The 25,225-nt window shown below is 32.6% G+C and overlaps 1 long non-coding RNA gene across 1 annotated transcript in view; it reads right to left on the bottom strand.

The window, feature by feature from the left end:
* Positions 1–25,225, bottom strand: part of LOC135712597 (uncharacterized) — a 285,719-nt gene that overhangs the window by 142,870 nt on the left and 117,624 nt on the right. The window contains exon 2 of the long non-coding RNA XR_010518658.1: positions 20,579–20,645. This is a non-coding gene — a long non-coding RNA (uncharacterized LOC135712597). The remainder of the gene's footprint in view (positions 1–20,578; positions 20,646–25,225) is intronic.

Raw genomic sequence — 25,225 nt, 5'->3', positions numbered from 1 at the left:
AATTTCAGGCCAATCTGACGGTTGGGGTTAGAGATAGAGTGATTTCCCCGGTTTACTTTTGTTGTGGAAAAAAATAATTGAAGATTTTTAACAAAAGAAAAGCAGTCTTCATATAGGACATTAAAAACCATCTCGGATTGTTGGTTGTTCTTAGTAACGTTCAACCTGCTTGCAAACGGGGTGATTGGGTTTAGAATCGAAAAAAAAATCGGCGTAGAAACTACCTTATTAAAAAGGGGAAGCCTGGCTCAAAGTTTCCCCATGAGACACGGCAATGAGTCTTAACACCTGAAATCTGATGTCTGTGTTAGGGAATCCAAACTTTTTTTTTTTTTTTTTGCGCTTTGTAGTGACTACTCCATAATGGTTGAGTTTGCAATAATTTCTACTTGTAGAAACAATTTCAGGCCAATCTGAAGGTGATAGAGCGATTTGCCTGTTTTACTGTTGTGTAATAAATCTATTACGATTTTTTTTAATTAACGGCACAACAAATCAAGCTGAAATTTTCACAGAAGGCAGTTGGTAGTGACCTCTACTTGTAGAAAAAAATTCAGGACAATCTAATGCTTGTCGTTTTACGTTTGTTGTGGAATAATTATACTTTTTTGTGTAATAAACCTATCACTATTTTTTTTAAATTAACGGCACAACTCATCAAGCTGAAATTTTCTCTGAAGGCAGATGGTAATGACTTCTACTTGTAGAAAAAAATTTCAGGCCAATCTGATGTTTGTTGTTTGAGATAGAGTGATTTCCCCGTTTTACGTTTGTTGTGGAATAATTATACTTTTTTCTGTAATAAACATATCACTATTTTTTTTAAATTAACGGCACAACTCATCAAGCTGAAATTTTTACAGCAGGCAGTTGGTAATGACTTCTCTTTGTAGAAAAATTTTCAGGCCAATCTGATGTTTGTTGTTTGAGATAGAGTGATTTCCCCGTTTTACGTTTGTTGTGGAATAATTATACTTTTTTCTGTAATAAACTTATCACTATTTTTTAAAAATTAACGGCTCAACTCATCAAGCTGAAATTTTCACAGAAGACAGTTGGTAATGACTTCTACTTGTAGAAAAAATTTCAGGCCAATCTGATGTTTGTTGTTTGAGATAGAGTGATTTCCCCGTTTTACGTTTGTTGTGGAATAATTATACTTTTTTGTGTAATAAACCTATCACTATTTTTTAAAAATTAACGGCACAACTCATCAAGCTGAAATTTTCTCTGAAGGCAGATGGTAATGACATCTACTTGTAGAAAAAAATTCAGGCCAATCTGATGTTTGTTGTTTGAGATAGAGTGATTTCCCCGTTTAACGTTTGTTGTGGAATAATTATACTTTTTTCTGTAATAAACTTATCACTATTTTTTTAAAATTAACGGCACAACTCATCAAGCTGAAATTTTTACAGCAGGCAGTTGGTAATGACTTCTCTTTGTAGAAAATTTTTCAGGCCAATCTGATGTTTGTTGTTTGAGATAGAGTGATTTCCCCGTTTTACGTTTGTTGTGGAATAATTATACTTTTTTGTGTAATAAACTTATCACTATTTTTTAAAAATTAATGGCACAACTTATCAAGCTGAAATTTTTATAGAAGGCAGATGGTAATGACATCTACTTGTAGAAAAAATTTCAGGCCAATCTGACGGTTGGGGTTAGAGATAGAGTGATTTCCCCGGTTTACTTTTGTTGTGGAAAAAATTAATTGAAGATTTTTAACAAAAGAAAAGCAGTCTTCATATAGGACATTAAAAACCATCTCGGATTGTTGGTTGTTCTTAGTAACGTTCAACCTGCTTGCAAACGGGGTGATTGGGTTTAGAATCGAAAAAAAAATCGGCGTAGAAACTACCTTATTAAAAAGCGGAAGCCTGGCTCAAAGTTTCCCCATGAGACACGGCAATGAGTCTTAACACCTGAAATCTGATGTCTGTGTTAGGGAATCCAAACTTTTTTTTTTTTTTTTTTTTTTTTTTTTTTTTTTTTTTTTTTTTTTTTTTTTTTTTGTGCGCTTTATAGTGACTACTCCATAATGGTTGAGTTTGCAATAATTTCTACTTGTAGAAACAATTTCAGGCCAATCTGAAGGTTGGGGTTAGAGATAGAGCGATTTGCCTGTTTTACTGTTGTGTTATAAATCTATTACGATTTTTTTTTAATTAACGGCACAACAAATCAAGCTGAAATTTTCACAGAAGGCAGTTGGTAGTGACCTCTACTTGTAGAAAAAATTTCAGGACAATCTAAGGCTTGTTGTTTGAGATAGAGTGATTTCCCCGTTTTACGTTTTTTGTGGAATAATTATACTTTTTTGTGTAATAAACCTATCACTATTTTTTAAAAATTAACGGCACAACTCATCAAGCTGAAATTTTCACAGAAGACAGTTGGTAATGACTTCTACTTGTAGAAAAAATTTCAGGCCAATCTGATGTTTGTTGTTTGAGATAGAGTGATTTCCCCGTTTTACGTTTGTTGTGGAATAATTATACTTTTTTGTGTAATAAACCTATCACTATTTTTTAAAAATTAACGGCACAACTCATCAAGCTGAAATTTTCTCTGAAGGTAGATGGTAGTTACTTCTACTTGTAGAAAAAATTTCAGGCCAATCTGATGTTTGTTGTTTGAGATAGAGTGATTTCCCCGTTTTACGTTTTTTGTGGAATAATTATACTTTTTTGTGTAATAAACCTATCACTATTTTTTTAAAATTAACGGCACATCTCATCAAGCTGAAATTTCCACAGAAGGCAGATGGTAATTACTTCTACTTGTAGAAAAAATTTCAGGCCAATCTGATGTTTGTTGTTTGAGATAGAGTGATTTCCCCGTTTTACGTTTGTTGTGGAATAATTATACTTTTTTGTGTAATAAACCTATCACTATTTTTTAAAAATTAACGGCACAACTCATCAAGCTGAAATTTTCTCTGAAGGCAGATGGTAATGACTTCTACTTGTAGAAAAAATTTCAGGCCAATCTTATGTTTGTTGTTTGAGATAGAGTGATTTCCCCGTTTTACGTTTGTTGTGGAATAATTATACTTTTTTCTGTAATAAACTTATCACTATTTTTTTTAAATTAGCGGCACAACTCATCAAGCTGAAATTTTCACAGCAGGCAGTTGGTAATGACTTCTCTTTGTAGAAAAATTTTCAGGCCAATCTGATGTTTGTTGTTTGAGATAGAGTGATTTCCCCGTTTTACGTTTGTTGTGGAATAATTATACTTTTTTGTGTAATAAACCTATCACTATTTTTTAAAAATTAACGGCACAACTCATCAAGCTGAAATTTTCTCTGAAGGCAGATGGTAATGACTTCTACTTGTAGAAAAAATTTCAGGCCAATCTTATGTTTGTTGTTTGAGATAGAGTGATTTCCCCGTTTTACGTTTGTTGTGGAATAATTATACTTTTTTCTGTAATAAACTTATCACTATTTTTTTTAAATTAGCGGCACAACTCATCAAGCTGAAATTTTCACAGCAGGCAGTTGGTAATGACTTCTCTTTGTAGAAAAATTTTCAGGCCAATCTGATGTTTGTTGTTTGAGATAGAGTGATTTCCCCGTTTTACGTTTGTTGTGGAATAATTATACTTTTTTGTGTAATAAACTTATCACTATTTTTTAAAAATTAATGGCACAACTTATAAAGCTGAAATTTTTATAGAAGGCAGATGGTAATGACATCTACTTGTAGAAAAAATTTCAGGCCAATCTGACGGTTGGGGTTAGAGATAGAGTGATTTCCCCGGTTTACTTTTGTTGTGGAAAAAATTAATTGAAGATTTTTAACAAAAGAAAAGCAGTCTTCATATAGGACATTAAAAACCATCTCGGATTGTTGGTTGTTCTTAGTAACGTTCAACCTGCTCTCAAACGGGGTGATTGGGTTTAGAATCGAAAAAAAAATCGGCGTAGAAACTACCTTATTAAAAAGGGGAAGCCTGGCTCAAAGTTTCCCCATGAGACACGGCAATGAGTCTTAACACCTGAAATCTGATGTCTGTGTTAGGGAATCCAAACTTTTTTTTTTTTTTTTTTTTTGCGCTTTGTAGTGACTACTCCATAATGGTTGAGTTTGCAATAATTTCTACTTGTAGAAACAATTTCAGGCCAATCTGAAGGTTGGGGTTAGAGATAGAGCGATTTGCCTGTTTTACTGTTGTGTTATAAATCTATTACGATTTTTTTTTAATTAACGGCACAACAAATCAAGCTGAAATTTTCACAGAAGGCAGTTGGTAGTGACCTCTACTTGTAGAAAAAATTTCAGGACAATCTAATGCTTGTTGTTTGAGATAGAGTGATTTCCCCGTTTTACGTTTTTTGTGGAATAATTATACTTTTTTGTGTAATAAACCTATCACTATTTTTTAAAAATTAACGGCTCAACTCATCAAGCTGAAATTTTCACAGAAGACAGTTGGTAATGACTTCTACTTGTAGAAAAAATTTCAGGCCAATCTGATGTTTGTTGTTTGAGATAGAGTGATTTCCCCGTTTTACGTTTGTTGTGGAATAATTATACTTTTTTGTGTAATAAACCTATCACTATTTTTTAAAAATTAACGGCACAACTCATCAAGCTGAAATTTTCTCTGAAGGTAGATGGTAGTTACTTCTACTTGTAGAAAAAATTTCAGGCCAATCTGATGTTTGTTGTTTGAGATAGAGTGATTTCCCCGTTTTACGTTTTTTGTGGAATAATTATACTTTTTTGTGTAATAAACCTATCACTATTTTTTTTAAATTAACGGCACATCTCATCAAGCTGAAATTTCCACAGAAGGCAGATGGTAATTACTTCTACTTGTAGAAAAAATTTCAGGCCAATCTGATGTTTGTTGTTTGAGATAGAGTGATTTCCCCGTTTTACGTTTGTTGTGGAATAATTATACTTTTTTGTGTAATAAACCTATCACTATTTTTTAAAAATTAACGGCACAACTCATCAAGCTGAAATTTTCTCTGAAGGCAGATGGTAATGACTTCTACTTGTAGAAAAAATTTCAGGCCAATCTTATGTTTGTTGTTTGAGATAGAGTGATTTCCCCGTTTTACGTTTGTTGTGGAATAATTATACTTTTTTCTGTAATAAACTTATCACTATTTTTTTTAAATTAGCGGCACAACTCATCAAGCTGAAATTTTCACAGCAGGCAGTTGGTAATGACTTCTCTTTGTAGAAAAATTTTCAGGCCAATCTGATGTTTGTTGTTTGAGATAGAGTGATTTCCCCGTTTTACGTTTGTTGTGGAATAATTATACTTTTTTGTGTAATAAACTTATCACTATTTTTTAAAAATTAATGGCACAACTTATATAGCTGAAATTTTTATAGAAGGCAGATGGTAATGACATCTACTTGTAGAAAAAATTTCAGGCCAATCTGACGGTTGGGGTTAGAGATAGAGTGATTTCCCCGGTTTACTTTTGTTGTGGAAAAAATTAATTGAAGATTTTTAACAAAAGAAAAGCAGTCTTCATATAGGACATTAAAAACCATCTCGGATTGTTGGTTGTTCTTAGTAACGTTCAACCTGCTCTCAAACGGGGTGATTGGGTTTAGAATCGAAAAAAAAATCGGCGTAGAAACTACCTTATTAAAAAGGGGAAGCCTGGCTCAAAGTTTCCCCATGAGACACGGCAATGAGTCTTAACACCTGAAATCTGATGTCTGTGTTAGGGAATCCAAACTTTTTTTTTTTTTTTTTTTTTTTTAGCGCTTTGTAGTGACTACTCCATAATGGTTGAGTTTGCAATAATTTCTACTTGTAGAAACAATTTCAGGCCAATCTGAAGGTTGGGGTTAGAGATAGAGCGATTTGCCTGTTTTACTGTTGTGTAATAAATCTATTACGATTTTTTTTAATTAACGGCACAACAAATCAAGCTGAAATTTTCACAGAAGGCAGTTGGTAGTGACCTCTACTTGTAGAAAAAATTTCAGGACAATCTAATGCTTGTTGTTTGAGATAGAGTGATTTCCCCGTTTTACGTTTTTTGTGGAATAATTATACTTTTTTGTGTAATAAACCTATCACTATTTTTTAAAAATTAACGGCACATCTCATCAAGCTGAAATTTCCACAGAAGGCAGATGGTAATTACTTCTACTTGTAGAAAAAATTTCAGGCCAATCTGATGTTTGTTGTTTGAGATAGAGTGATTTCCCCGTTTAACGTTTGTTGTGGAATAATTATACTTTTTTGTGTAATAAACCTATCACTATTTTTTAAAAATTAACGGCACAACAAATCAAGCTGAAATTTTCACAGAAGGCAGTTGGTAGTGACCTCTACTTGTAGAAAAAATTTCAGGACAATCTAATGCTTGTTGTTTGAGATAGAGTGATTTCCCCGTTTTACGTTTTTTGTGGAATAATTATACTTTTTTGTGTAATAAACCTATCACTATTTTTTAAAAATTAACGGCACATCTCATCAAGCTGAAATTTTCACAGAAGGCAGATGGTAATTACTTCTACTTGTAGAAAAAAATTTCAGGCCAATCTGATGTTTGTTGTTTGAGATAGAGTGATTTCCCCGTTTTACGTTTGTTGTGGAATAATTATACTTTTTTCTGTAATAAACTTATCACTATTTTTTTAAAATAAACGGCACAACTCATCAAGCTGAAATTTTCACAGCAGGCAGTTGGTAATGACTTCTCTTTGTAGAAAAATTTTCAGGCCAATCTGATGTTTGTTGTTTGAGATAGAGTGATTTCCCCGTTTTACGTTTGTTGTGGAATAATTATACTTTTTTGTGTAATAAACTTATCACTATTTTTTAAAAATTAATGGCACAACTTATCAAGCTGAAATTTTTATAGAAGGCAGATGGTAATGACATCTACTTGTAGAAAACATTTCAGGCCAATCTGACGGTTGGGGTTAGAGATAGAGTGATTTCCCCGGTTTACTTTTGTTGTGGAAAAAATTAATTGAAGATTTTTAACAAAAGAAAAGCAGTCTTCATATAGGACATTAAAAACCATCTCGGATTGTTGGTTGTTCTTAGTAACGTTCAACCTGCTTGCAAACGGGGTGATTGGGTTTAGAATCGAAAAAAAAATCGGCGTAGAAACTACCTTATTAAAAAGGGGAAGCCTGGCTCAAAGTTTCCCCATGAGACACGGCAATGAGTCTTAACACCTGAAATCTGATGTCTGTGTTAGGGAATCCAAACTTTTTTTTTTTTTTTTTTTTTGCGCTTTGTAGTGACTACTCCATAATGGTTGAGTTTGCAATAATTTCTACTTGTAGAAACAATTTCAGGCCAATCTGAAGGTTGGGGTTAGAGATAGAGTGATTTGCCTGTTTTACTGTTGTGTAATAAATCTATTACGATTTTTTTTAATTAACGGCACAACAAATCAAGCTGAAATTTTCACAGAAGGCAGTTGGTAGTGACCTCTACTTGTAGAAAAAATTTCAGGACAATCTAATGCTTGTTGTTTGAGATAGAGTGATTTCCCCGTTTTACGTTTTTTGTGGAATAATTATACTTTTTTGTGTAATAAACCTATCACTATTTTTTAAAAATTAACGGCTCAACTCATCAAGCTGAAATTTTCACAGAAGACAGTTGGTAATGACTTCTACTTGTAGAAAAAATTTCAGGCCAATCTGATGTTTGTTGTTTGAGATAGAGTGATTTCCCCGTTTTACGTTTGTTGTGGAATAATTATACTTTTTTGTGTAATAAACCTATCACTATTTTTTAAAAATTAACGGCACAACTCATCAAGCTGAAATTTTCTCTGAAGGTAGATGGTAGTTACTTCTACTTGTAGAAAAAATTTCAGGCCAATCTGATGTTTGTTGTTTGAGATAGAGTGATTTCCCCGTTTTACGTTTTTTGTGGAATAATTATACTTTTTTGTGTAATAAACCTATCACTATTTTTTTAAAATTAACGGCACATCTCATCAAGCTGAAATTTCCACAGAAGGCAGATGGTAATTACTTCTACTTGTAGAAAAAATTTCAGGCCAATCTGATGTTTGTTGTTTGAGATAGAGTGATTTCCCCGTTTTACGTTTGTTGTGGAATAATTATACTTTTTTGTGTAATAAACCTATCACTATTTTTTAAAAATTAACGGCACAACTCATCAAGCTGAAATTTTCTCTGAAGGCAGATGGTAATGACTTCTACTTGTAGAAAAAATTTCAGGCCAATCTTATGTTTGTTGTTTGAGATAGAGTGATTTCCCCGTTTTACGTTTGTTGTGGAATAATTATACTTTTTTCTGTAATAAACTTATCACTATTTTTTTAAAATTAGCGGCACAACTCATCAAGCTGAAATTTTCACAGCAGGCAGTTGGTAATGACTTCTCTTTGTAGAAAAATTTTCAGGCCAATCTGATGTTTGTTGTTTGAGATAGAGTGATTTCCCCGTTTTACGTTTGTTGTGGAATAATTATACTTTTTTGTGTAATAAACTTATCACTATTTTTTAAAAATTAATGGCACAACTTATAAAGCTGAAATTTTTATAGAAGGCAGATGGTAATGACATCTACTTGTAGAAAAAATTTCAGGCCAATCTGACGGTTGGGGTTAGAGATAGAGTGATTTCCCCGGTTTACTTTTGTTGTGGAAAAAATTAATTGAAGATTTTTAACAAAAGAAAAGCAGTCTTCATATAGGACATTAAAAACCATCTCGGATTGTTGGTTGTTCTTAGTAACGTTCAACCTGCTCTCAAACGGGGTGATTGGGTTTAGAATCGAAAAAAAAATCGGCGTAGAAACTACCTTATTAAAAAGGGGAAGCCTGGCTCAAAGTTTCCCCATGAGACACGGCAATGAGTCTTAACACCTGAAATCTGATGTCTGTGTTAGGGAATCCAAACTTTTTTTTTTTTTTTTTTTTTTTTTTTAGCGCTTTGTAGTGACTACTCCATAATGGTTGAGTTTGCAATAATTTCTACTTGTAGAAACAATTTCAGGCCAATCTGAAGGTTGGGGTTAGAGATAGAGCGATTTGCCTGTTTTACTGTTGTGTAATAAATCTATTACGATTTTTTTAATTAACGGCACAACAAATCAAGCTGAAATTTTCACAGAAGGCAGTTGGTAGTGACCTCTACTTGTAGAAAAAATTTCAGGACAATCTAATGCTTGTTGTTTGAGATAGAGTGATTTCCCCGTTTTACGTTTTTTGTGGAATAATTATACTTTTTTGTGTAATAAACCTATCACTATTTTTTAAAAATTAACGGCACATCTCATCAAGCTGAAATTTCCACAGAAGGCAGATGGTAATTACTTCTACTTGTAGAAAAAATTTCAGGCCAATCTGATGTTTGTTGTTTGAGATAGAGTGATTTCCCCGTTTAACGTTTGTTGTGGAATAATTATACTTTTTTGTGTAATAAACCTATCACTATTTTTTAAAAATTAACGGCACAACAAATCAAGCTGAAATTTTCACAGAAGGCAGTTGGTAGTGACCTCTACTTGTAGAAAAAATTTCAGGACAATCTAATGCTTGTTGTTTGAGATAGAGTGATTTCCCCGTTTTACGTTTTTTGTGGAATAATTATACTTTTTTGTGTAATAAACCTATCACTATTTTTTAAAAATTAACGGCACATCTCATCAAGCTGAAATTTTCACAGAAGGCAGATGGTAATTACTTCTACTTGTAGAAAAAAATTTCAGGCCAATCTGATGTTTGTTGTTTGAGATAGAGTGATTTCCCCGTTTTACGTTTGTTGTGGAATAATTATACTTTTTTCTGTAATAAACTTATCACTATTTTTTTAAAATAAACGGCACAACTCATCAAGCTGAAATTTTCACAGCAGGCAGTTGGTAATGACTTCTCTTTGTAGAAAAATTTTCAGGCCAATCTGATGTTTGTTGTTTGAGATAGAGTGATTTCCCCGTTTTACGTTTGTTGTGGAATAATTATACTTTTTTGTGTAATAAACTTATCACTATTTTTTAAAAATTAATGGCACAACTTATCAAGCTGAAATTTTTATAGAAGGCAGATGGTAATGACATCTACTTGTAGAAAACATTTCAGGCCAATCTGACGGTTGGGGTTAGAGATAGAGTGATTTCCCCGGTTTACTTTTGTTGTGGAAAAAATTAATTGAAGATTTTTAACAAAAGAAAAGCAGTCTTCATATAGGACATTAAAAACCATCTCGGATTGTTGGTTGTTCTTAGTAACGTTCAACCTGCTTGCAAACGGGGTGATTGGGTTTAGAATCGAAAAAAAAATCGGCGTAGAAACTACCTTATTAAAAAGGGGAAGCCTGGCTCAAAGTTTCCCCATGTGACACGGCAATGAGTCTTAACACCTGAAATCTGATGTCTGTGTTAGGGAATCCAAACTTTTTTTTTTTTTTTTTTTTTTGCGCTTTGTAGTGACTACTCCATAATGGTTGAGTTTGCAATAATTTCTACTTGTAGAAACAATTTCAGGCCAATCTGAAGGTTGGGGTTAGAGATAGAGCGATTTGCCTGTTTTACTGTTGTGTAATAAATCTATTACGATTTTTTTTTAATTAACGGCACAACAAATCAAGCTGAAATTTTCACAGAAGGCAGTTGGTAGTGACCTCTACTTGTAGAAAAAATTTCAGGACAATCTAATGCTTGTTGTTTGAGATAGAGTGATTTCCCCGTTTTACGTTTTTTGTGGAATAATTATACTTTTTTGTGTAATAAACCTATCACTATTTTTTAAAAATTAACGGCACATCTCATCAAGCTGAAATTTCCACAGAAGGCAGATGGTAATTACTTCTACTTGTAGAAAAAATTTCAGGCCAATCTGATGTTTGTTGTTTGAGATAGAGTGATTTCCCCGTTTAACGTTTGTTGTGGAATAATTATACTTTTTTGTGTAATAAACCTATCACTATTTTTTAAAAATTAACGGCACAACAAATCAAGCTGAAATTTTCACAGAAGGCAGTTGGTAGTGACCTCTACTTGTAGAAAAAATTTCAGGACAATCTAATGCTTGTTGTTTGAGATAGAGTGATTTCCCCGTTTTACGTTTTTTGTGGAATAATTATACTTTTTTGTGTAATAAACCTATCACTATTTTTTAAAAATTAACGGCACATATCATCAAGCTGAAATTTCCACAGAAGGCAGATGGTAATTACTTCTACTTGTAGAAAAAATTTCAGGCCAATCTGATGTTTGTTGTTTGAGATAGAGTGATTTCCCCGTTTAACGTTTGTTGTGGAATAATTATACTTTTTTGTGTAATAAAACTATCACTATTTTTTAAAAATTAACGGCACAACTCATCAAGCTGAAATTTTCTCTGAAGGCAGATGGTAATGACTTCTACTTGTAGAAAAAAATTTCAGGCCAATCTGATGTTTGTTGTTTGAGATAGAGTGATTTCCCCGTTTTACGTTTGTTGTGGAATAATTATACTTTTTTCTGTAATAAACTTATCACTATTTTTTTTTAAATTAACGGCACAACTCATCAAGCTGAAATTTTTACAGCAGGCAGTTGGTAATGACTTCTCTTTGTAGAAAAATTTTCAGGCCCATCTGATGTTTGTTGTTTGAGATAGAGTGATTTCCCCGTTTTTCGTTTGTTGTGGAATAATTATACTTTTTTCTGTAATAAACCTATCACTATTTTTTAAAAATTAACGGCTCAACTCATCAAGCTGAAATTTTCACAGAAGACAGTTGGTAATGACTTCTACTTGTAGAAAAAAATTCAGGCCAATCTGATGTTTGTTGTTTGAGATAGAGTGATTTCCCCGTTTTACGTTTGTTGTGGAATAATTATACTTTTTTGTGTAATAAACCTATCACTATTTTTTAAAAATTAACGGCACAACTCATCAAGCTGAAATTTTCTCTGAAGGCAGATGGTAGTTACTTCTACTTGTAGAAAAAATTTCAGGCCAATCTGATGTTTGTTGTTTGAGATAGAGTGATTTCCCCGTTTTACGTTTTTTGTGGAATAATTATACTTTTTTGTGTAATAAACCTATCACTATTTTTTAAAAATTAACGGCACATCTCATCAAGCTGAAATTTCCACAGAAGGCAGATGGTAATTACTTCTACTTGTAGAAAAAATTTCAGGCCAATCTGATGTTTGTTGTTTGAGATAGAGTGATTTCCCCGTTTAACGTTTGTTGTGGAATAATTATACTTTTTTGTGTAATAAACCTATCACTATTTTTTTTAAATTAACGGCACAACTCATCAAGCTGAAATTTTCTCTGAAGGCAGATGGTAATGACATCTACTTGTAGAAAAAATTTCAGGCCAATCTGATGTTTGTTGTTTGAGATAGAGTGATTTCCCCGTTTTACGTTTGTTGTGGAATAATTATACTTTTTTCTGTAATAAACTTATCACTATTTTTTAAAAATTAACGGCTCAACTCATCAAGCTGAAATTTTCACAGAAGACAGTTGGTAATGACTTCTACTTGTAGAAAAAAATTCAGGCCAATCTGATGTTTGTTGTTTGAGATAGAGTGATTTCCCCGTTTTACGTTTGTTGTGGAATAATTATACTTTTTTGTGTAATAAACCTATCACTATTTTTTAAAAATTAACGGCACAACTCATCAAGCTGAAATTTTCTCTGAAGGCAGATGGTAGTTACTTCTACTTGTAGAAAAAATTTCAGGCCAATCTGATGTTTGTTGTTTGAGATAGAGTGATTTCCCCGTTTTACGTTTTTTGTGGAATAATTATACTTTTTTGTGTAATAAACCTATCACTATTTTTTAAAAATTAACGGCACATCTCATCAAGCTGAAATTTCCACAGAAGGCAGATGGTAATTACTTCTACTTGTAGAAAAAATTTCAGGCCAATCTGATGTTTGTTGTTTGAGATAGAGTGATTTCCCCGTTTAACGTTTGTTGTGGAATAATTATACTTTTTTGTGTAATAAACCTATCACTATTTTTTTTAAATTAACGGCACAACTCATCAAGCTGAAATTTTCTCTGAAGGCAGATGGTAATGACATCTACTTGTAGAAAAAATTTCAGGCCAATCTGATGTTTGTTGTTTGAGATAGAGTGATTTCCCCGTTTAACGTTTGTTGTGGAATAATTATACTTTTTTGTGTAATAAACCTATCACTATTTTTTAAAAATTAACGGCACATCTCATCAAGCTGAAATTTCCACAGAAGGCAGATGGTAATTACTTCTACTTGTAGAAAAAATTTCAGGCCAATCTGATGTTTGTTGTTTGAGATAGAGTGATTTCCCCGTTTTACGTTTTTTGTGGAATAATTATACTTTTTTGTGTAATAAACCTATCACTATTTTTTAAAAATTAACGGCACATCTCATCAAGCTGAAATTTCCACAGAAGGCAGATGGTAATTACTTCTACTTGTAGAAAAAATTTCAGGCCAATCTGATGTTTGTTGTTTGAGATAGAGTGATTTCCCCGTTTAACGTTTGTTGTGGAATAATTATACTTTTTTGTGTAATAAACCTATCACTATTTTTTAAAAATTAACGGCACAACAAATCAAGCTGAAATTTTCACAGAAGGCAGTTGGTAGTGACCTCTACTTGTAGAAAAAATTTCAGGACAATCTAATGCTTGTTGTTTGAGATAGAGTGATTTCCCCGTTTTACGTTTTTTGTGGAATAATTATACTTTTTTGTGTAATAAACCTATCACTATTTTTTAAAAATTAACGGCACATCTCATCAAGCTGAAATTTTCACAGAAGGCAGATGGTAATTACTTCTACTTGTAGAAAAAATTTCAGGCCAATCTGATGTTTGTTGTTTGAGATAGAGTGATTTCCCCGTTTAACGTTTGTTGTGGAATAATTATACTTTTTTGTGTAATAAACCTATCACTATTTTTTAAAAATTAACGGCACAACAAATCAAGCTGAAATTTTCACAGAAGGCAGTTGGTAGTGACCTCTACTTGTAGAAAAAATTTCAGGACAATCTAATGCTTGTTGTTTGAGATAGAGTGATTTCCCCGTTTTACGTTTTTTGTGGAATAATTATACTTTTTTGTGTAATAAACCTATCACTATTTTTTAAAAATTAACGGCACATCTCATCAAGCTGAAATTTTCACAGAAGGCAGATGGTAATTACTTCTACTTGTAGAAAAAAATTTCAGGCCAATCTGATGTTTGTTGTTTGAGATAGAGTGATTTCCCCGTTTTACGTTTGTTGTGGAATAATTATACTTTTTTCTGTAATAAACTTATCACTATTTTTTTAAAATAAACGGCACAACTCATCAAGCTGAAATTTTCACAGCAGGCAGTTGGTAATGACTTCTCTTTGTAGAAAAATTTTCAGGCCAATCTGATGTTTGTTGTTTGAGATAGAGTGATTTCCCCGTTTTACGTTTGTTGTGGAATAATTATACTTTTTTGTGTAATAAACTTATCACTATTTTTTAAAAATTAATGGCACAACTTATCAAGCTGAAATTTTTATAGAAGGCAGATGGTAATGACATCTACTTGTAGAAAACATTTCAGGCCAATCTGACGGTTGGGGTTAGAGATAGAGTGATTTCCCCGGTTTACTTTTGTTGTGGAAAAAATTAATTGAAGATTTTTAACAAAAGAAAAGCAGTCTTCATATAGGACATTAAAAACCATCTCGGATTGTTGGTTGTTCTTAGTAACGTTCAACCTGCTTGCAAACGGGGTGATTGGGTTTAGAATCGAAAAAAAAATCGGCGTAGAAACTACCTTATTAAAAAGGGGAAGCCTGGCTCAAAGTTTCCCCATGAGACACGGCAATGAGTCTTAACACCTGAAATCTGATGTCTGTGTTAGGGAATCCAAACTTTTTTTTTTTTTTTTTTGCGCTTTGTAGTGACTACTCCATAATGGTTGAGTTTGCAATAATTTCTACTTGTAGAAACAATTTCAGGCCAATCTGAAGGTTGGGGTTAGAGATAGAGCGATTTGCCTGTTTTACTGTTGTGTAATAAATCTATTACGATTTTTTTTAATTAACGGCACAACAAATCAAGCTGAAATTTTCACAGAAGGCAGTTGGTAGTGACCTCTACTTGTAGAAAAAATTTCAGGACAATCTAATGCTTGTTGTTTGAGATAGAGTGATTTCCCCGTTTTACGTTTTTTGTGGAATAATTATACTTTTTTGTGTAATAAACCTATCACTATTTTTTAAAAATTAACGGCACAACAAATCAAGCTGAAATTTTCACAGAAGGCAGTTGGTAGTGACCTCTACTTGTAGAAAAAATTTCAGGACAATCTAATGCTTGTTGTTTGAGATAGAGTGATTTCCCCGTTTTACGTTTTTTGTGGAATAATTATACTTTTTTGTGTAATAAACCTATCACTATTTTTTAAAAATTAACGGCACATATCATCAAGCTGAAATTTCCACAGAAGGCAGATGGTAATTACTTCTACTTGTAGAAAAAATTTCAGGCCAATCTGATGTTTGTTGTTTGAGATAGAGTGATTTCCCCGTTTAACGTTTGTTGTGGAATAATTATACTTTTTTGTGTAATAAAACTATCACTATTTTTTAAAAATTAACGGCACAACTCATCAAGCTGAAATTTTCTCTGAAGGCAGATGGTAATGACTTCTACTTGTAGAAAAAAATTTCAGGCCAATCTGATGTTTGTTGTTTGAGATAGAGTGATTTCCCCGTTTTACGTTTGTTGTGGAATAATTATACTTTTTTCTGTAATAAACTTATCACTATTTTTTTTTAAATTAACGGCACAACTCATCAAGCTGAAATTTTTACAGCAGGCAGTTGGTAATGACTTCTCTTTGTAGAAAAATTTTCAGGCCCATCTGATGTTTGTTGTTTGAGATAGAGTGATTTCCCCGTTTTTCGTTTGTTGTGGAATAATTATACTTTTTTCTGTAATAAAATTATCACTATTTTTTTAAAATTAACGGCACAACTCATCAAGCTGAAATTTCCACAGAAGGCAGATGGTAATTACTTCTACTTGTAGAAAAAATTTCAGGCCAATCTGATGTTTGTTGTTTGAGATAGAGTGATTTCCCCGTTTAACGTTTGTTGTGGAATAATTATACTTTTTTGTGTAATAAACCTATCACTATTTTTTAAAAATTAACGGCACAACTCATCAAGCTGAAATTTTCTCTGAAGGCAGATGGTAATGACATCTACTTGTAGAAAAAATTTCAGGCCAATCTGATGTTTGTTGTTTGAGATAGAGTGATTTCCCCGTTTTACGTTTGTTGTGGAATAATTATACTTTTTTCTGTAATAAACATATCACTATTTTTTTTAAATTAACGGCACAACTCATCAAGCTGAAATTTTTACAGCAGGCAGTTGGTAATGACTTCTCTTTGTAGAAAAATTTTCAGGCCAATCTGATGTTTGTTGTTTGAGATAGAGTGATTTCCCCGTTTTACGTTTGTTGTGGAATAATTATACTTTTTTCTGTAATAAACTTATCACTATTTTTTAAAAATTAACGGCTCAACTCATCAAGCTGAAATTTTCACAGAAGACAGTTGGTAATGACTTCTACTTGTAGAAAAAAATTCAGGCCAATCTGATGTTTGTTGTTTGAGATAGAGTGATTTCCCCGTTTTACGTTTGTTGTGGAATAATTATACTTTTTTGTGTAATAAACCTATCACTATTTTTTAAAAATTAACGGCACAACTCATCAAGCTGAAATTTTCTCTGAAGGCAGATGGTAGTTACTTCTACTTGTAGAAAAAATTTCAGGCCAATCTGATGTTTGTTGTTTGAGATAGAGTGATTTCCCCGTTTTACGTTTTTTGTGGAATAATTATACTTTTTTGTGTAATAAACCTATCACTATTTTTTAAAAATTAACGGCACATCTCATCAAGCTGAAATTTCCACAGAAGGCAGATGGTAATTACTTCTACTTGTAGAAAAATTTTCAGGCCAATCTGATGTTTGTTGTTTGAGATAGAGTGATTTCCCCGTTTAACGTTTGTTGTGGAATAATTATACTTTTTTGTGTAATAAACCTATCACTATTTTTTTAAAATTAACGGCACAACTCATCAAGCTGAAATTTTCTCTGAAGGCAGATGGTAATGACATCTACTTGTAGAAAAAATTTCAGGCCAATCTGATGTTTGTTGTTTGAGATAGAGTGATTTCCCCGTTTAACGTTTGTTGTGGAATAATTATACTTTTTTGTGTAATAAACCTATCACTATTTTTTAAAAATTAACGGCACATCTCATCAAGCTGAAATTTCCACAGAAGGCAGATGGTAATTACTTCTACTTGTAGAAAAAATTTCAGGCCAATCTGATGTTTGTTGTTTGAGATAGAGTGATTTCCCCGTTTTACGTTTTTTGTGGAATAATTATACTTTTTTGTGTAATAAACCTATCACTATTTTTTAAAAATTAACGGCACATCTCATCAAGCTGAAATTTCCACAGAAGGCAGATGGTAATTACTTCTACTTGTAGAAAAAATTTCAGGCCAATCTGATGTTTGTTGTTTGAGATAGAGTGATTTCCCCGTTTAACGTTTGTTGTGGAATAATTATACTTTTTTGTGTAATAAACCTATCACTATTTTTTAAAAATTAACGGCACAACTCATCAAGCTGAAATTTTCTCTGAAGGCAGATGGTAATGACATCTACTTGTAGAAAAAATTTCAGGCCAATCTGATGTTTGTTGTTTGAGATAGAGTGATTTCCCCGTTTTACGTTTGTTGTGGAATAATTATACTTTTTTCTGTAATAAACTTATCACTATTTTTTTTAAATTAACGGCACAACTCATCAAGCTGAAATTTGTACAGCAGGCAGTTGGTAATGACTTCTACTTGTAGAAAAAATTTCAGGCCAATCTGATGTTTGTTGTTTGAGATAGAGTGATTTCCCCGTTTTACGTTTGTTGTGGAATAATTATACTTTTTTGGTGTAATAAACTTATCACTATTTTTTAAAATTAATGGCACAACTTATCAAGCTGAAATTTTTATAGAAGACAGTTGGTAATGACATCTACTTGTAGAAAAAATTTCAGGCCAATCTGACGGTTGGGGTTAGAGATAGAGTGATTTCCCCGGTTTACTTTTGTTGTGGAAAAAAATAATTGAAGATTTTTAACAAAAGAAAAGCAGTCTTCATATAGGACATTAAAAACCATCTCGGATTGTTGGTTGTTCTTAGTAACGTTCAACCTGCTTGCAAACGGGGTGATTGGGTTTAGAATCGAAAAAAAAATCGGCGTAGAAACTACCTTATTAAAAAGGGGAAGCCTGGCTCAAAGTTTCCCCATGAGACACGGCAATGAGTCTTAACACCTGAAATCTGATGTCTGTGTTAGGGAATCCAAACTTTTTTTTTTTTTTTTTTTTTGCGCTTTGTAGTGACTACTCCATAATGGTTGAGTTTGCAATAATTTCTACTTGTAGAAACAATTTCAGGCCAATCTGAAGGTTGGGGTTAGAGATAGAGCGATTTGCCTGTTTTACTGTTGTGTAATAAATCTATTACGATTTTTTTTAATTAACGGCACAACAAATCAAGCTGAAATTTTCACAGAAGGCAGTTGGTAGTGACCTCTACTTGTAGAAAAAATTTCAGGACAATCTAATGCTTGTTGTTTGAGATAGAGTGATTTCCCCGTTTTACGTTTTTTGTGGAATAATTATACTTTTTTGTGTAATAAACCTATCACTATTTTTTAAAAATTAACGGCACATCTCATCAAGCTGAAATTTCCACAGAAGGCAGATGGTAATTACTTCTACTTGTAGAAAAAATTTCAGGCCAATCTGATGTTTGTTGTTTGAGATAGAGTGATTTCCCCGTTTAACGTTTGTTGTGGAATAATTATACTTTTTTGTGTAATAAACCTATCACTATTTTTTTAAAATTAACGGCACAACTCATCAAGCTGAAATTTTCTCTGAAGGCAGATGGTAATGACTTCTACTTGTAGAAAAAAATTTCAGGCCAATCTGATGTTTGTTGTTTGAGATAGAGTGATTTCCCCGTTTTACGTTTGTTGTGGAATAATTATACTTTTTTCTGTAATAAACATATCACTATTTTTTTTAAATTAACGGCACAACTCATCAAGCTGAAATTTTTACAGCAGGCAGTTGGTAATGACTTCTCTTTGTAGAAAAATTTTCAGGCCAATCTGATGTTTGTTGTTTGAGATAGAGTGATTTCCCCGTTTTACGTTTGTTGTGGAATAATTATACTTTTTTCTGTAATAAACTTATCACTATTTTTTAAAAATTAACGGCTCAACTCATCAAGCTGAAATTTTCACAGAAGACAGTTGGTAATGACTTCTACTTGTAGAAAAAATTTCAGGCCAATCTGATGTTTGTTGTTTGAGATAGAGTGATTTCCCCGTTTTACGTTTGTTGTGGAATAATTATACTTTTTTGTGTAATAAACTTATCACTATTTTTTAAAAATTAACGGCACAACTCATCAAGCTGAAATTTTCTCTGAAGGCAGATGGTAGTTACTTCTACTTGTAGAAAAAATTTCAGGCCAATCTGATGTTTGTTGTTTGAGATAGAGTGATTTCCCCGTTTTACGTTTTTTGTGGAATAATTATACTTTTTTGTGTAATAAACCTATCACTATTTTTTAAAAATTAACGGCACATCTCATCAAGCTGAAATTTCCACAGAAGGCAGATGGTAATTACTTCTACTTGTAGAAAAAATTTCAGGCCAATCTGATGTTTGTTGTTTGAGATAGAGTGATTTCCCCGTTTAACGTTTGTTGTGGAATAATTATACTTTTTTGTGTAATAAACCTATCACTATTTTTTAAAAATTAACGGCACAACTCATCAAGCTGAAATTTTCTCTGAAGGCAGATGGTAATGACATCTACTTGTAGAAAAAATTTCAGGCCAATCTGATGTTTGTTGTTTGAGATAGAGTGATTTCCCCGTTTTACGTTTGTTGTGGAATAATTATACTTTTTTCTGTAATAAACTTATCACTATTTTTTTAAAATTAACGGCACAACTCATCAAGCTGAAATTTTTACAGCAGGCAGTTGGTAATGACTTCTCTTTGTAGAAAATTTTTCAGGCCAATCTGATGTTTGTTGTTTGAGATAGAGTGATTTCCCCGTTTTACGTTTGTTGTGGAATAATTATACTTTTTTGTGTAATAAACTTATCACTATTTTTTAAAAATTAATGGCACAACTTATCAAGCTGAAATTTTTAAAGAAGGCAGATGGTAATGACATCTACTTGTAGAAAAAATTTCAGGCCAATCTGACGGTTGGGGTTAGAGATAGAGTGATTTCCCCGGTTTACTTTTGTTGTGGAAAAAATTAATTGAAGATTTTTAACAAAAGAAAAGCAGTCTTCATATAGGACATTAAAAACCATCTCGGATTGTTGGTTGTTCTTAGTAACGTTCAACCTGCTTGCAAACGGGGTGATTGGGTTTAGAATCGAAAAAAAATCGGCGTAGAAACTACCTTATTAAAAAGCGGAAGCCTGGCTCAAAGTTTCCCCATGAGACACGGCAATGAGTCTTAACACCTGAAATCTGATGTCTGTGTTAGGGAATCCAAACTTTTTTTTTTTTTTTTTTTTTTTTTTTTTTTTTTTTTTTTTTTTTTTTTTTTTTTTTTTTTTGTGCGCTTTGTAGTGACTACTCCATAATGGTTGAGTTTGCAATAATTTCTACTTGTAGAAACAATTTCAGGCCAATCTGAAGGTTGGGGTTAGAGATAGAGCGATTTGCCTGTTTTACTGTTGTGTTATAAATCTATTACGATTTTTTTTTAATTAACGGCACAACAAATCAAGCTGAAATTTTCACAGAAGGCAGTTGGTAGTGACCTCTACTTGTAGAAAAAATTTCAGGACAATCTAATGCTTGTTGTTTGAGATAGAGTGATTTCCCCGTTTTACGTTTTTTGTGGAATAATTATACTTTTTTGTGTAATAAACCTATCACTATTTTTTAAAAATTAACGGCTCAACTCATCAAGCTGAAATTTTCACAGAAGACAGTTGGTAATGACTTCTACTTGTAGAAAAAATTTCAGGCCAATCTGATGTTTGTTGTTTGAGATAGAGTGATTTCCCCGTTTTACGTTTGTTGTGGAATAATTATACTTTTTTGTGTAATAAACCTATCACTATTTTTTAAAAATTAACGGCACAACTCATCAAGCTGAAATTTTCTCTGAAGGTAGATGGTAGTTACTTCTACTTGTAGAAAAAATTTCAGGCCAATCTGATGTTTGTTGTTTGAGATAGAGTGATTTCCCCGTTTTACGTTTGTTGTGGAATAATTATACTTTTTTGTGTAATAAACCTATCACTATTTTTTTAAAATTAACGGCACATCTCATCAAGCTGAAATTTCCACAGAAGGCAGATGGTAATTACTTCTACTTGTAGAAAAAATTTCAGGCCAATCTGATGTTTGTTGTTTGAGATAGAGTGATTTCCCCGTTTTACGTTTGTTGTGGAATAATTATACTTTTTTGTGTAATAAACCTATCACTATTTTTTAAAAATTAACGGCACAACTCATCAAGCTGAAATTTTCTCTGAAGGCAGATGGTAATGACTTCTACTTGTAGAAAAAATTTCAGGCCAATCTTATGTTTGTTGTTTGAGATAGAGTGATTTCCCCGTTTTACGTTTGTTGTGGAATAATTATACTTTTTTCTGTAATAAACTTATCACTATTTTTTTTAAATTAGCGGTACAACTCATCAAGCTGAAATTTTCACAGCAGGCAGTTGGTAATGACTTCTCTTTGTAGAAAAATTTTCAGGCCAATCTGATGTTTGTTGTTTGAGATAGAGTGATTTCCCCGTTTTACGTTTGTTGTGGAATAATTATACTTTTTTGTGTAATAAACTTATCACTATTTTTTAAAAATTAATGGCACAACTTATAAAGCTGAAATTTTTATAGAAGGCAGATGGTAATGACATCTACTTGTAGAAAAAATTTCAGGCCAATCTGACGGTTGGGGTTAGAGATAGAGTGATTTCCCCGGTTTACTTTTGTTGTGGAAAAAATTAATTGAAGATTTTTAACAAAAGAAAAGCAGTCTTCATATAGGACATTAAAAACCATCTCGGATTGTTGGTTGTTCTTTCTTTTTTTTTTTTTTTTTTTTTTTAACTCTTTATTTGTTCCAAATTCAAAATAAATTACATTTCATTTTTAACCTAGGTGCTCCAGTTACTACAGTAACTTACCAGCCTTAATTGTTATGATATATATCTAAGTGTTTTTACATTGTTCCTGTCTTGGCAATTCAGTATTTTAAACAGGTTTTTTAAACCTGCATGTCAGTATAACAATTGATAGCTTAAAACTAAATAACTAAAACTAAATCTTATCTAAGTATAAAGGGAATTAATCGTTGCAATTGAGGATTGTAACGATTTTTGCCGGAAATTATTAATTATTTTGTTGGACATTTGTGCTAAAGTCTCAACATTCGAAATTCTATGTACTTCGGTAGTACTGTACCAGGGAGGCAACTTCAAAATCATCTTCAGAATTTTGTTCTGAATCCTTTGAAGTGCTTTTTTCCTGGTAGTGCAACAACTAGACCATATTGGCACAGCGTAAAGCATGGCCGGTCTAAAAACTTGTTTAAATATTAGAAGTTTATTCGTCAGGCAAAGTTTGGATTTCCTGTTTATAAGAGGATACAAACATTTTATATATTTGTTACATTTGGCTTGAATGCCCTCAATGTGATCTTTAAAAGTTAATTTATGGTCAAGTATTAATCCAAGATATTTCACTTGGGTTGACCAGGAAATTGGAACTCCGTTCATAGTGACTATGTGACTACTACTAGGTTTCAAAAAGGAAGCCCTGGGCTTATGTGGAAATATTATAAGTTGAGTTTTGGAAGCGTTGGGAGAAATCTTCCATTTTTGTAAATAAGAAGAGAAAATATCTAAACTTTTCTGAAGTCTGCTGCAAATAACACGAAGACTTCTTCCTTTAGCGGAAATGCCTGTGTCATCAGCGAACAAAGATTTGTGGCAACCCTGAGGCAAATCAGGGAGGTCCGAAGTGAAAATGTTATACAATATAGGCCCAAGAATGCTACCCTGAGGAACTCCTGCTCTAACAGGTAGTCGATTAGATTTGGAATTTTGATAATTTACCTGCAGAGTTCTGTCAGTTAAATAATTTTGAACTAATTTCATAATGTAAAGTGGAAAATTAAACTTTTTCAATTTAGCAATCAAACCTTCATGCCAAACACTGTCGAATGCTTTTTCTATGTCTAGAAGAGCAACTCCAGTTGAGTGGCCTTCAGATTTGTTTGAACGAATTAAATTGGTAACTCTCAAGAGTTGATGAGTAGTTGAATGCCCATGGCGAAATCCAAACTGCTCATCTGCAAAAATTGAGTTCGTGTTGATGTGAAGCATCATTCTATTCAAAATTATTTTTTCAAAAAGTTTACTTATTGAAGAAAGCAAACTTATTGGACGGTAGCTAGAAGCTTCAGCTGGATTTTTATCCGGCTTCAAAATTGGAACAACTTTTGCATTTTTCCATTTATCAGGAAAGTATGCCAAATGGAAACATCTGTTAAATAATTTTACCAGGAAAGACAAGGTACTCTCTGGGAGTTTTTTGATGAGGATATAGAAAATACCATCATCACCTGGAGGTTTCATATTTTGAAATTTTTTGGTTATAGACCTTACTTCGTCCAAATCAGTCCCCCAGGAATCATCAAAAATATTTTCCCGAGAGAAAATATTCAGAAAATCCCGAGCAACCTGATTCTCAATAGGACTAGTAAGACCCAAACTGAAATTATGGGAACTCTCGAATTGCTTAGCAAGTTTCTGAGCTTTTTCCAAATTTGTGATCAAAATTTTACCACCTACTTTAAGCGCTGGAATTGGCTTTTGAGGTTTTTTCAAAATTTTTGTGAGTTTCCAAAAGGGTTTGGAACTCGGGTCTAATTTAGAAACATTATTTTCAAAAGTTTTGTTCCTCAGGGCAGAGAATCGCTTTTTAATTTGTTTTTGCAAATCCCGCCAGATAACTTTCATGGCAGGATCGCGTGTTCTTTGAAATTGTCTCCTACGGACATTTTTAAGACGGATCAAGAGCTGAAGATCATCGTCTATTATAATTGAATCGAATTTAACCTCGCATTTTGGTACTGAGGCAGCTCTTGCTTCAACTATAGAAGTAGTCAGAGATTCAAGAGCATAATTAATTTCATCTTTGGTTTGCAAAGGAATGTTTGGATCGAAGTTATATTCTATAAATGTTCGATATTGCTCCCAATCAGCCCTATGGTAATTGAAAGTAAAGCTGTTGGGATTGGAAATTATTTCTTGGGATATTTCAAAAGTTACTGGAAGGTGATCAGAACCGAAGTCAGCATGGGTAACCAATTGGCTACAAAGATGACATGAATCAGTTAAGACCAAATCAATAGTTGAGGGATTTCTTGCAGAAGAAAAGCATGTTGGGCTGTTTGGATATTGAATAGTGTAATAACCTGCAGAACAATCATCAAACAGAATATTACCATTGGAATTGCTTTGAGCATTATTCCATGAGCGGTGTTTTGCATTAAAATCACCAATAATGAAGAATTTAGACCTATGACGGGTAAGTTTCTGGAGGTCACCCTTGAGAAAATTCTTTTGCTGGCCTACGCATTGGAATGGCAAATAGGCAGCTATAAACGTAAGTTGTCCAAATTTTGTTTCAACAGAAACTCCCAAAGTTTCAAAAACTTTGGTTTGAAATGAAGAAAGAATTTTATGCTTGATTCGTCTATGAATAATGATGGCAACGCCACCACAGGGTCCATCAAGACGATCATTTCTATAAATCAAGTAATTTGCGTCCTTCTTAACCTTATGGTCAGGTTTAAGGAACGTTTCAGTTATAACGGCAATATGCACGTTATGAACCCTCAAAAAATTAAATAGCTCGTCTTCATTATCTTTAAGAGATCGAGCGTTCCAATTTAAAATGTTTAAAGCTTTAAAATCCATTACTGAATTTTAAAGTCATGACAATATTATTAGCAAATTTTACTCCAGTTTGAATAGCATCAAACATGGAGTTAGATTTAAGCATATCAGAAATCATGTCAATTAATGAATTCTGTAAAAATTCCATTTTAGGGGCAGTAATGCTTCCTAAGTCAAAATTGTCAAAATTTCCGTTAGAACGTTGGTTAGTATTTTGA

The sequence above is a fragment of the Ochlerotatus camptorhynchus genome, unplaced genomic scaffold, assembly GCF_037179485.1.
Source record: "Ochlerotatus camptorhynchus isolate MF236.1 unplaced genomic scaffold, CSIRO-AGI_Acam_v1.1 ptg000494l, whole genome shotgun sequence".
In the NCBI taxonomy this organism is placed as follows: domain Eukaryota; kingdom Metazoa; phylum Arthropoda; class Insecta; order Diptera; family Culicidae; genus Ochlerotatus; species Ochlerotatus camptorhynchus.
This window is presented reverse-complemented; position numbering and strand designations above follow the sequence as displayed.